Source organism: Carassius auratus, chromosome 2 (genome assembly GCF_003368295.1).
Source record: "Carassius auratus strain Wakin chromosome 2, ASM336829v1, whole genome shotgun sequence".
Classification (NCBI taxonomy): Eukaryota; Metazoa; Chordata; class Actinopteri; order Cypriniformes; family Cyprinidae; genus Carassius; species Carassius auratus.
Window position 1 is genome coordinate 15,162,560 of NC_039244.1, and position 13,765 is coordinate 15,176,324.

General features: G+C 36.8%; 1 protein-coding gene across 3 annotated transcripts in view; it reads left to right on the forward strand.

Annotated features, from left to right (window-relative positions):
- The window catches only part of LOC113117269 (TRAF2 and NCK-interacting protein kinase-like), a 65,680-nt gene that overhangs the window by 19,165 nt on the left and 32,750 nt on the right, over window positions 1–13,765 (forward strand). The gene's annotated exons all lie outside the window — the stretch shown is intronic.

Genomic DNA, 13,765 nt, shown 5'->3' on the forward strand with positions numbered 1-13,765 from the left:
CCTTTGAAAGACTTTTCAAAATTACTCAAAATATGGCAGAAGGCCGTTTGCTGACTTAGATTTTTGTTTTAGCAGCTCAAAGGAAGAACCTTGATACTTCATGTGATTTACTATACCGTATGCTTTGCACCCATGACCGTGCACTTAAAAGCCCGGTATGCATCACAAAGACATGGGGTCTCTTTAGTGCAGTGCTAGATCTGAACTGGAGGTCTGTGCTAGATTGTGTGACTGGAGTCTGGACTGTCATTCTCCAAACCGAAGTCTTTCAACCTGAAAGACAGTCTTGTCTGTTAGACTTGGTTTTTCCAGTAATGATGATTTCATTATTGTCAAATGCTCATGAACCAGACGCTCAGGTTCTCATTTGCAGGAACTACAAATCATATGCTGCTGACTGATCTTTAAACGGAAAACCCAACATTTACACGTCAGCGGAAAAAGTCATCCACATCAGTACTGTCCTCCCTCATTACAGAAGTGCTAAAAATGACATTGGATATAACAACATTTTGGTTATAGTATGTACTCAGCCAGTTATGAAGTAAAAAACCCTAACTTTTCTCTGATGTAGTTTCTGTGGCTGGACATTTTTGTTTGTTGATGTTTCTATTAAGACTGTAAGAACAACCCTGATAAAAATATGTAATGGAAGCACGCACTTCTTAGCAATCAATATGCTTTTCTGCTGTAATCTCATTACGCATTAGTGTGTTTGTTTGAGTGCATGTGTTTGTGTGTACCGTTCTGTTGAAAACAAGCGAAGGATTATGACGTGAGGCGAATTGTTACCAGGGAAGAACACTGAACGTTATTGGCCATCAGAGCGTCTGAATTATTTCTGCGTAGAAGGGTTCAAGACTTCAAAGTGAAGTTTCCTTCTCTTTTTTTCCCCCTTAAAGGCCAGATGGGAAGTTTGTGATACTGGATTGCAGGAAACCTCATGCTGCTTTCTCGCATAGCAATTCAGAGTTACATCCTGGCGTCACTGTCTTTCACTGACACTATGGTGACTTTAATAAATTGCCATTTTAAGCATCAGACCATGCGCTCTTCATCATAATGCTAATCCAGGTCAAATGGATTTACATTAAAAATGCATCAGGACTGACTCTCGCTTTTGTTACATTCATTAAGATCACAAATTATCATCACTTCGTCCTTGTAGGTCAAACAACCAGAATGCTGTTGTGAATATCATGCCTTCAGCCAGAGTATAAAAGGTTTTTTGTACTGACCTTGATTAGATTATATTTTTCTCTCTAGATTCTACACTTAACCAGGCCGAGGTCGGGTCAGGCTAGCGACTGTAAGTCACGGCTCGGCTAATTGGATAATGAGTTAAACACAGGCAGGCTTCTGTAGCGCTGTATGCAGGGCTTTGTAAAGAGTGATTAATGGTGTCTCATGACTGAGATGTACAGTAAATCCTACAGTAAAAAGCTTTTTAATGGACAACGTATCGTTGTCGACAGGAATTTGTGGGAGAGATGTCAGCAAATTTGATGGAATAGAGCTTTCTGCTGCACACTAGAACAAGCTGCTTTCGAATCACAGCATTCATGGCCGGGCACAAGGATCTGAGAGTGTGGGAATGGTGGGAGGAAACGGTTTGAGTTGTGAATTTTGATGTGTGTTAGCTGCCGTGTGGAATTTTTTCAATAGTTGGATGGTAGAGAGTGAAGGGAAGCTATGGGAATGGAATCAGGACATGTTGCAGGCTGGACTCGAACCTGCAGTGTTTGCTTGAACACCAATGAATAAATAAAAACTGAATTTGCAAATTCAGACAAGACTGAAACTTCTCTCTTAAGTCAATCCCAGGATTCCCACAGTCACAGAAAACCTGGAAATATCAGGGTGTTTGATTTGTTTGTTTATTTATTTGATTTGATGATTTTATATATTGATTTATTTGATTCGTTGATTTATTCAATGTTTTTTATTTATATTTTACAAATTTATTTTGCATTCATTTTTATTTTTCATTTGTCTGTTTGTTTTTATTTATCTTTATCTGTTTATCTTCTGATCATAAAATATTTAAATAGTGGAAAATAGTGGTAGCGCAATCTCTGTAAACGGAGTTATCTCTTATCCTGCAATCCAAAACTGCTAGAAAAGTCACGTAAATTCTCATGTGAAAGGTGTGGGAACTCTGTAATCTGTGAATTGTAGCATAGAATCTGAAAAATGATTGAAGATGTGTGTGGTGCACTAACCGTCATGGCATTGAAGGTCACCTCAGATTCGATGCCCATTAACTAGGGCTGCACAATTAATCAAATTTCTAATCGCGATTACAATTATGGATGCCACTATTGCGTAATTGTTCAAAGCAGCAATTAATCGTTCAAAGTCCACTTATGTTATTCTGCATGCTTAAGATGTTTTTTTTTCTTTCTAAATGTTATCTTAAGTGTTTTTGATTATTTTAGTTTTAGTATAACATTTATAATACCATTCATATTTTTACTTTTTTTATAATTAAGAGAAGAAACCAAAAAAATTTTCAGTTCGAGTATTTTCAACTTGTTCGTTTCACATAAAAAAACGGCATGCAGTTGCATCAAACAATGGTATAAACATCATTCAATGCAAATTGTGATAATTGTAATTTATAATTGCAATTACAATTATAAGGGAATAATCAACAATTATGATTTTTGTCATAATCGTGCAGCCCTACCATTATCCCAGTTATGTCCTGCCTCCCCTGAGGCCTTTTTAACGGTCTTGCCGTACCAGCTCTCTTATCGCCATCCAAGGTTCAATTAGCAGAACTTGATGTCAGTAACCTTCATGCCCCCTCTCCCTCCTACACTTTTGCCTTCAGTATTCACCAAGCTGTCAGATAACCACCATGCCTGCAGATGATGTGACCCCTGATCGACTGATGACGCTTGTTTTTTTACTTCTGTCTCTGTTAATCTTCATCTTTGATTGGCTGTTAACACAACAGCACAACGTGTTTCAGTGTTTTCAGTTAAATTCTTTCGCAGGGAGTGGATCCTGAAAATTTACTAGAATGATTTTAACTGATAACTGGCACCATGTTTGAGAGCCGCTGAGAAGGGTTTATCAGATAGTTTCCCCAAAAAGGAACATTGCCATCATTTACTTACCCACATATCATTCTAAACCCGTGTAACATACTTTCATTTGTGAAACCCAAAAGAAGGCATTTTAAAGAAATGTTTCTGCTTATTACGGTCAGGTCAAACAATTAAAGTCAGTTGGGTCTAAAAACTGGACCCCGTTGACCTTTAGAGTAGGGATGTATTTATCTTTTGTGTTCTATAGAATAAAAAATTAATACAGGTTTGGAACGACATTAGGGAAATGAGAAATTCATTTTAGTTTTTACTTCTTTTGAATTTCAGTCTGTTCCTCACATAAAGCTGTATTATTTGAACCACTTATTGTGATTATTCTCGTCTTTTTAAACTTTAGCCTGTGACATTAAAAAAATGACAGCATAAGAGGCCATTCACACAGAACGCATTTTTGCTTTTAAAAACATGACACTGGCATTAGAATGGGAAAAACATGCAAGGCCTGTGTCTTTTTATCTCATTGCATTCAATTCAGCGCTGAAGCTCACAAATTTAATTTCTTCAGTAGTGGAAGAGGAACCACTTCTTCTCTTCTTCCTATCCCTTCTCTCTCATTCAGTTTTTCTCTCTTTCCTAGGGTATGTGCTATGTAAATGTATTTCATCATTCCGGTGACCTCCTTGGACTGCCAGAGCATGTCATTGCTTTTCTCAGCCTGCCTCTCGCTCTCTCCCTCATCTGTCTGATCAGGCCTCCTCCTCCCACCTCTCTCTCCTCTCACCTGCAGACATCATGTTGGTTGTTTGACAGGCCTCCTGGCAGGGAATTGCACAGGAACCTCAGCTGCAGCCTGTCTTCCTCAGAGGCCTCTGACGTGAGGTCCAGACACAGGCGCGCATAACTAAACAGTCACGCAGAGAGACAACAAAAGCTTTCCCTCTGTAAGTGGAATTCATTACCTGCCGTGCGCTCATGTCTAGTGTCTGTAAGGTTGGGAATAATGAATAATGGAGAATTCCATGACAAGGTCAAATCTGTCACTTTAGGAATTTCCTATTCACTTGCTCCTTGTGTTTTTTAAAAAAACAGTCCCTTGAAAAACATTACCTAAATCCACTTCACATATTTCTCTAATGTCAGTGCTGAGAATGTGTATAAAGTCAGCAGATTATGTCTGGCACTGACCCTGCTGAGATATTCAGCTCCCAGCAGACCTCGAGTTTCTTTGGAATTAGCCAGGCCCTATGCTGCTCTCTGACCAGAAAAGAGGATTGAATCATGCTGTAAATAAAAGTAAACCACAATATGGTAGTGTGTGTTTCACATTGGCCATGTTGCTCTGTGCCATAGAAAGACCGAAAAGTATTTTTTTTTTATCTGAATATTATTTAAAAAACCCAAATAACCCTTTTCCATTTAAGAACGTTTGTCCACTGGAAAGGTTCCATGAATGTTAAAGGTTCTTCGTGGAAGTGTAGATTTCATAGCGTTATGTGTGGAGCGGAGGGCATTCATCCTCTTAACACTGAGCCATCCATCACATAGGCATGATGTATAAATCCCATTTCTATTGATCCGGTCTCAGAGGAAGGAGAGGGTGAAAGGTGTGGAGAATGGAAAGACTTGGATGACTGAAAGCAGAGGAAAGATCCACACAGCTGATGAGTCAACAGAGAAAGAAGAGGAGACAGACAGACAGTGACCCCCACTAAGCAGCCGTAAGCTGTTTGCGCTGCAGTTTTAATTGCCTTTTCTCTTTTTCATTAAAGCTGCCCTGCAGAGAAAGTCAAGCTGGGAAAAGAGATTTATATTTTGTTTGTGTCCGGCAGTTTTACATAATTGATTTGTTTATCCAGAGCATTGTGTCTCGTTTGGTTTGCTTATTGTTTTTCAGATATATGTAAATATATCCGTCCCCACAAATGCCTGTTTTGTCTGTGGTTCTCTTTTACTGTTGGCTTCATTTTTTTTTTTTTTTATCTTGATGTCTCGGGATTGTGGTATGTGCTAGAGAATAACAGCCTGCATGTTTTATATATTTTGGCAGCACAGTGCAGAGCCCAGCTTTGGTCGGCTGCATATTTGTTGTTATGGAATCAGTCCAGGAAATACCTGCCACCACCCGAGCTGGAATTCCAAATGTTCTGCTCTGCAGTCTGACCTCAGGGCACTTTTTGAGCCCTTCAGATGTGTTTTCGTTGCCCCTTTGAGCCCCTTTTGATTTTCTAAATGACCCCTATATTTGGGGAGACCCCTTCTCTGCTGGACCTGTTTGTTGTTGAATATTTTTTTTTACTATTATTTTTTTTTTATACAAGTTGTAGACACTACCATTCAAAAGCTTGGATTCAGTAAGCTATATATACACATAGCGTTGTGTGACAGTTTCACAATATTATTGTTGTTGTTACATTTTTGAAGTAAATGCAACCTTGGGTAGCATAAGAGACTACTTTGAAAAACCTTAATCACACAAGACTGTTTTAATGGTAGTATATATTTTTTACATTTTTATGAATTTTAATATATTTATTATTTGTAATATTTTTTAAGATTTAATTTGTAATGATAAAAATTATTCATTTGTATTTATTAAATAGTAATGTTTTTTTTTTGTTGTTGCTTTTTTTGTTTCTTCATTCAGTTATAAACCTGTTTTAATATTGGCAAATAATGGTTAATATGCAAATACATCCATGACGTGTCCTTGGAAGAACAATCCCTAATCAAGTTTGTGTGTGTCAAGGACTGGCCTTTTGAATGATGCCAAATGCCATCACTGTTTCCTCAGTGCGATCTGATTGACCGATCCTGACTGACAAGCTGTTTGTCAGTGGCTTCCTGTGCAGCAGCTTAATGTGCAGTGTCACCAGGCGGATGCTCCTGCTCTGCCGGTCTCACTGTAATTAGTTTGCATGCTTGACTGACTCGCTCCATTAACGGCAGAACAGTCTCAGCGCCCACTGAATTATTCCATCGATCCTCTTTTTGTTTTTGAATTCTCTTTTTTAAATTTCGAGCTGAACTGTCAGAAGCAAAGCAGAATAAAGGCATTTTCTGCAATGAGATTATTTGCAAACCCATTATTTACAGGGTGTGAGGGAATCATTTTTCATAACTGAGTTTACAGCTTTGTGACAAATGATACTGTTTGTATCTTTTCAATACTGTATTGTCAACAACTTCCCGACTGGAGTACATCTATCATCACAGTTCTGTACATTGCGTTAATCATGATACAACTGGATCCGAAATGAAACCAGAGAGGGAATTCATTTCAGTCTCTCTCGCTCAATTCACTAATAATAATAATAATAATAATAATAATAATAATAATAATAATAATAATAATAATAATAATAATGTATTTAGTAGTATTATTATTTCTGTTATTATTTTTGTTATTATTTAAACTATTAGCCTATTATACAGTACCTCATGAAATATTCTGTCTAGAATAAAGGCTTTAGAGTTTTCTACACAATCCGTTTCGTCTTTTTAAAATTGTACTTGCTTTTGTAATTAAGTCATAGAAAAGTAATGAAATAATAAGTAAAGATAGTAGAAGTAAATAAAAATGAGTAAAATTGATAAAAAAAATACATTCAGTGTAGTAAGTAAATATTAGTTTACTTGAAATTAATTTATATTATTAAGTAAATAGTCTAAATTAAATAACTCGAATAGTAAATTTAATGAATGGGTAAATAATAATAATTGAAGCATAAATGTTATTTATTTACTATTAAAATGTACTAAGAAAATTAAGTAAAAAGTATATGGAGTCGATTGAGTAAACAAATGAATGAATAAGTGAAAAGAGGGAAATATAGTAAATTAATTTATTAAATAATTAATTTGCTTAGCTGTTTTTTTATTTATTACTAAATATTTTAAAATGAATGAATATGTAAATAAATATTTACTTGGCTGGATTTGTTTACTTGTTTGCTAAAAGTCAAAAGTAAATCAATCAATAAATAAGCTAAAAAGTTAATTAAAGTGACTGACTGACTGAATGAATGAATGAATAATACAACTAGCTAAAGTGTTGATACATAGTCATGATAAAAAAAAAAAAAAATTAAAGCTTCCCATCTGAATTCATCAAACAGAGCTGATGATGACTTTATTATCCCACTGACCCTGTCTCGCCTCGCTATAGAAATGCTCTGCACTTCGTAGACTGTCATAGCATCGGTGATGATGAAATGACCTATCCATCAGACTGTGACCCGCTTCTGTGTCATCACCTCCACTCTCACTCCCTGCATTCATTGATTAAGTAGGTTACTTATAATATAGGATATGCTCTACACCACGTCCTGAAATCCTGCATATTGTCCTGGCCAATCACGTCCCTGTGCTTCATTTGTCTGTGCGCTGCTCTGATGTACGATGGCAGAACAGGGTCTGGCTGCATGGCTGTTTGCTGTACTGATTTATGTTTCGAGATGTGCAGAGACGAGGCTGATTGTGACCTCGTAACACTGTCACTCCTCACTGAGAGGGTTGTGTGGCCTGCAGGCCAATCATTTCCATCTACCCTGCTGCTCTTTTCTCTGGTGTTTCATTTCAATTCACTGTCTCTCCTCCATCGCTGACTTCTGCTTTTTGCACTCTCCTGGGAAACAAAGTAGCCCATATTAGCAGCCAATAGCGTATTCACAGACATATACAAGCAGAAATGTACACTACCCACATTTCTGAACCATGTATGAATTTTGCTGAAAGTAAGCTCACAGTATTAGGATGTGTTTTTCAGAGCCTCTAAGTAATTCTGCTTGTTAGAAACTGTTTGTTGCACACAAACAAATGCAGTTTACAGTATGTTATTGCACGAACAAACAAATAGTACATTCCAAAAATGCTAATTCACTCTCATATTGTTACAAACCTGTTTGACATACTTTTCTGTTGTACTGGAGACAGTACAAAGAGGAAGCAGGCCTCTTAAATAAATAAATTCTAATTAAGATTGAGTTATTGGTAGGAATCACAACTCAGATTAAAGAAAGAGATGTGGTCATATCATGATCATATTAACAAAAGCATTGTTTAGTCTTGATGACATTCCTTATACTAAAACATGCATGTACTGTACCAAAACCAGACCAGGGCAGATTCTAAAATTCACAGGATCTGGTCGAGACAAACATTTATTTGTTGACTCTCTAATTAAAAGGCATTGGGACGACCACCTGGAGAACAGGAAAAAAGCCCGATTTGAGTTGAAGTAGTTGAATTTATGTTATCAGTGTTGTCAGATTTTATTGGTGATGTTGCTGAAACATATGCTTTGCTGTTTTGAAGATTTCAGGTAGTAGTGACAGGACACGTGGTTTGGGAAATCGATTAATGGTGAATTGTGCATTACCCCACTCTGCTATTCAGTGTGTTTGGGAATTCTGACCATTTTGTTTTTTACTTCGTTGTCCTTTCCAAACTTTCCTCATGTCAGTGCTTGCCTGATACATTATCCCCACAAGACACAGATTTGAGCTTTGAAGTGAATTTCAAGGCTGCCTTAAAAATTTCAAAAACCTTTTTTATTTGAGAGTTTGAAGGGGAGTAATAAGCTGTCCAGTATGAGCTCTTTCAAACTGAATATAAGATGCGCTTCGAAGCGAGAGAGAATATTTGACTTTCTCTCTGTTTGTCTTTCTCATCTGAGTGCTTTCGATTGTTTGCAGCTCAGGAGTCAAACAGCAGAGCAGCACAGAACTTTAATTTGATAAAGCGTACATTTGTCCTTCTCTTATCTAAGTGGAGAGACATGGATTGAACAGAGCAGCTCAAACACACTCCCTTCAATTGCCTAGTAGATTTAACAGAAATCTGGTACTGCAAAAATGGGCACTTCTCTTATTGGATATGTGCTGAGAAAACTTAATTTAATCCAACATAGAAAAAGAATGTGGACTATCAATGATATCAGTACAAGACTAGCTCAGCATTCTTATTCTTATTTATAAACGTATGTACATACTGTATTTGCTACTAATTTTATGTATGTATTCAATAAAAATACATGCATGTTTATTATAATGACATTAATTTAAATAAATAAATACATACATGAGTGTGCCTTAAAATCCTGCCACTGTAAGCCACTCACTGGTTTTGGAACAGACCTCATATCTGTTATTCCTATTTGGCTGGAAGATAAACACATTATCGTTCATTTACATTTTCTCCAGCACTGACTTGGATGTCAGTGTTTAAACTAACCAACGGCCGGTCTATCAAAGTGTCTGCAAACCGTCTGAACTTAATTTAGCTCAGAGCAAGCTGTGCCAACTGGCCAGCAGGGCAACGTTCCATGAACCGTGTTTATCAGCCAAGATGAGCGAAAGAGGAGCAATCAGCAGTTCGTATCCTCCGGTGGACTTGAACTGCTTACTGTAATTGTTGCTAGGCTACTGTATGGGGAGCCACATGCATTTTAATGGCCCTCACTGGGCTTTGTAATTGAATTGGTATGCAAAAGTGAGACAGACCCAACAGGCCCACTGTCTGATTAGAGGCTGATTGCACACTTGGAGAAAAACAAACAAACACCAAAAAAAAAAAAAAAATTATTTGCAATGGCTCTGTTTCTTGGCCTTCTTGGATGATGCATGTATCCCAAAAGGGATTGTTTGTGGCTGCCGAAAAAGAGTGATTGCATTCATTAAAACTTGCCAATGGAATTTTCAGATAGTTTAATTTTATTGATTATACTTAGTGACTGAAAATTGAATGTTTTTATGTCAAATACATATAGATTGAATTATGATCAGCAGCTGAAGTGTTAGACTGAGGGCTGAAGGTCTGAATTCTATGGCAGCTTTCATTGGCCGAGGCCCGCCCATGAGGACATTTGATCGACATGTCAAACAACCAATCACAGTTTGTTTCGTTTCAGCATCACATTCTATTCTATGCCACAAACTTTAAATATTTGACATAATTTTGAATATCCAGCGTTTAGTTGATCCTGATAAGCGCTCGTCGTCACAGTTGTAAACTCGACGGCTTTCTTCTTTTTCGTGAGGGGGTTTGGCGCCACACCATTTTTGTTTCCAGGCAGAACGTTAGAGAATGCGACACACGTCTCCCTGGAATCCTGGATAATTCAACCTATCCGAATAAGTATTATTATTATTATTTGTGCAGACCTACAATGTCAGTTTAATAGATTTTGTTTACCCATCCAGACTCTAGCCACATTCAAAGTGTCCAAACTAATTTAAAATCAGAATTTTAAAACTAGTAAAAGTGCAACAATGTGATTTAAGCTCTGAAGTCACAGAAGCGCTGTAATTTTTCACCTTTTATTTGCATGACATTGAACAGTTCTCCAATGTTTGATGCTCTCACTGTTTGCTCCACTCCACCGTCAATCCCACAATTCCCTGAGCTTGCTGCTCAGCTCCCATAAAGAATAAATAAGAATATCCCACCCAGCTCTGCACCAGTGGACGTGCACAGTTAGCCAGAAGTTTTTGGATATGGTGTAACCTTCCTCTCATTTAGCTCTGAATGTTTTGACTGGCTTTCTGCCCCCCCTTATGTGGCACTTCAGTTCCTCGTGGAGTGTGTTGCTGATCAGCTGCTATGAAACGATAGATTGGAGCTGGCCGGTGTGCACATTTTTACTCTACTCAGCACTGCTGCAAACACTGAATAAGCTTGTGTAAATAAACATGGGTAACCAGCTCTATTTTCACATTCTTGCTCCGGTCTTAGTATCTATAAACTGTAAGTTGGTGCTTGCGGTTTTTAGCCACCTGAGAGGTTAAAAGTTTTCACTGGTGTTTTGGCTTTGGCGCCAATTCAAGGCCAGTCAAAAGAGTTCTCAAAGGGTCAATTTTGTCTTATCAGGAATGCTCACCTTGCACTGTGCCTCTGCAGTCATGAGGAAAAGTCACTAGTGAATTGGTTTCGGTTGGAATTGAGTAAAGAGAGACTCACAATTCTCTCCTGTATCTCAAACACTTGGGCTATCTCATTAAACCCAGTTTTTTCTCTGAAACTGTGGGCGATTCCTGTCATCTCACCCCTGGAGCCCTTTTCTGTTGTCCTCTCTCTAACCCAAACATAAAATGTTGCAGAATAGGGCTGTGAGACTCCGTCACTGTCAAACAGTGACATTTAACTGCAGAAGTGTTCACTTGTACTATAGGCAAATTACATTTAACTGTCACTGGAACTGCAGAAATGAACTAAAAATCTCTGGCATCTCTGACTCCTAATGACACATTCAATATTGGATCTGCTACTAACTAGGAAAAACCGGGAGATTGAATGTTCATCTAACAACTCTGTAGTCAATTAGTGACTTAATCAATTTTTTCTCTAAATGCATTTTTTTTTTTTTTTTTTTTTTTCGTGTTGTGCTTTAGCTGTTATTAAAAATGCAGCAAGGTTCAACTTTTCCTCTTGAAATAATGGTACATTTTATAATTTTAAGTTTCTTATAAATAACAAGTTTTAAGTATAAAAGTTATATTTACATTCAGTATATTGTTTTATGTAAGTATAGATAATTGATATTTATTTTAAATATTTTAAATAAAATACTGAATATATTACAGACTTTCTTTATTATTTAAAATGACCATTTTAGATTTTCTTATAATATTGTATGTTTGTTAGCATAGTAATTATATTTACATTACTTCATATAAATATATAAAAAAAAATTACAAATAATTTTTACAATTATATTTACAAATTTTTTTTACAATATATATTTTTAATACTTTTTATTTGTTCCTCAAATGTTTTCTTTATAAAAATATATGGAGTCTATACTGGTATTATAGTTATGCAGGACATATGCTGGAAGTTCATAAAAAATCTTTATTGAAAAAAAAATGGTAACCTTAATAGTAAAATTTTAACGATGAACCCACATTTATATATTACATGTTATTCTTATTGCCTTTTTAAATGTTTGGTCTGTGGCCTTTAAATTCATATGTAGGATCGGAGGAAGCAGACCCATGTGTTACGGAGCATCACAGAATGAAAACTATTCATCTTCATTGCCCTCTTTCATTCCTGCTCTGTTTACTCTGGCAGAGAGCGAGCGATTCTATTATTATTCCTGTTTGTAACCTTGTGTTGAGCGACGGCATTAGGAGCCAGAGTGCTAGAAATATCTTTAAGTATACAGCGTTCATAAGATATGTTTTTAAATCCAATAATCCTCATTCACACAGGCTGTTACCACAGATCTAGGTCACAAAGAGCAATGGCTGAATGGAATTGCGATTCTAAAAGCACACACTCTGTGTTGACTTCAGGAAGCTAACATAAAATGCAATGCAGTTCAATACAGAGTCAATGTATCATATGAGGTGAGAATATTAATGTATTAGGCAGATGAAACCAGTTCTGTTAAGGTCAAGAGTTTGCAATGTTTTTGTTTAGTCAAAGATGGCGTGTTCTTGAGGTTCTTGATTGAAATCAATGGCTGAACACATGCTGATGGTAAAATAACTCCACGTTTCCATTTGGAAGAAAAGAGGATTGGATTTTTCTTTTGAATGAATGCCGAATCTAATCATGGAGGCATTGAAAAGCAGCGCCGTCTAGCCCATCTGCTGTGTGTGTGTATGTGTGTATGAAGCTGCAGTTATTTCGCTATGGTAAAGGACTGTACATGTTTGCATGAGTCAGATTTTTTCACATTAATAGTGCCTCTAAGGTGTTGTTGTCATTTATCTGACAATCTCTCTTTTGGCCTTCCAACAAATAGTCAAGGACATTCGCCTTATGTTGAATCCTGCATTCGCCTTATGTTGAATTTTCTACAGAGTCTTTTCTGAATGCCTTTCCCTCTGACATTTAACTGTCAAGATATCTTCATATATAGTATCTCTGTTTACTTCCTCTAGTGCTTTGCTGTCTTGTAACATTCCAAAGAAAAAAGAAAGAATTGAAATCACAGTGCCAGCTGCCGATTGGCTGATACCGTAGGAAAGATTGCCACCACACTTGTGACCTACATCAGAAGAAGGATCTTGCAGATAAATGAGCCCAGACACTATGAATTAGTTGGAAGTTGCTACTTTTGTAACTAAATCAGTACTGCTCAGCGATGCCCCTATGGTTTCACTTAGTTGTGAATGCTGGTTTGTAAGAGGGATTCATTTGTTAATGAGCAAAGGGGGGATGGGAATATTGTGAGGATGAAGATATGTCACTTGTTCAAAGTGAAGTCTGGGTTTAACTGCGCTGACACAACTTGGACTCCAGTGAACAACACCTTCTCGTAACTCAGAAATAGGGACAGACCACCTTGTCTGTAAACCTCTATGTGATTGTGATTTGGGAATTGTACGTGCCTGTTTCACTGTAGGCCTGTGCTTATACAAATAAGCTTCTGTGGATGATTTAGTGATACTGAAAATGAGTTGCCTTATTGAGTTTCTTTAGTTTTCTTTTTTTTATTGCCATAATGTTTGAGAGCCAAATTAGCATGATTTCTGAATGGTCCTGTGATACTAAAGACTGGAGTTGATGGCTGCTGAAAATTCAGCTTTGCCATCACAAGGAAAAAAATAAAATAAAACAACAGTTTTTTTTTTCTCTCAAAGTATTACTGTTTTATCTGTATTCTTGATCAAATAAATGCAGCATTTTTGATAATGAAAGACCTAATTTCAAAAACATTTAAACAAAAATCTTACCAACCCTGAACTGTATTGCACCTAGTT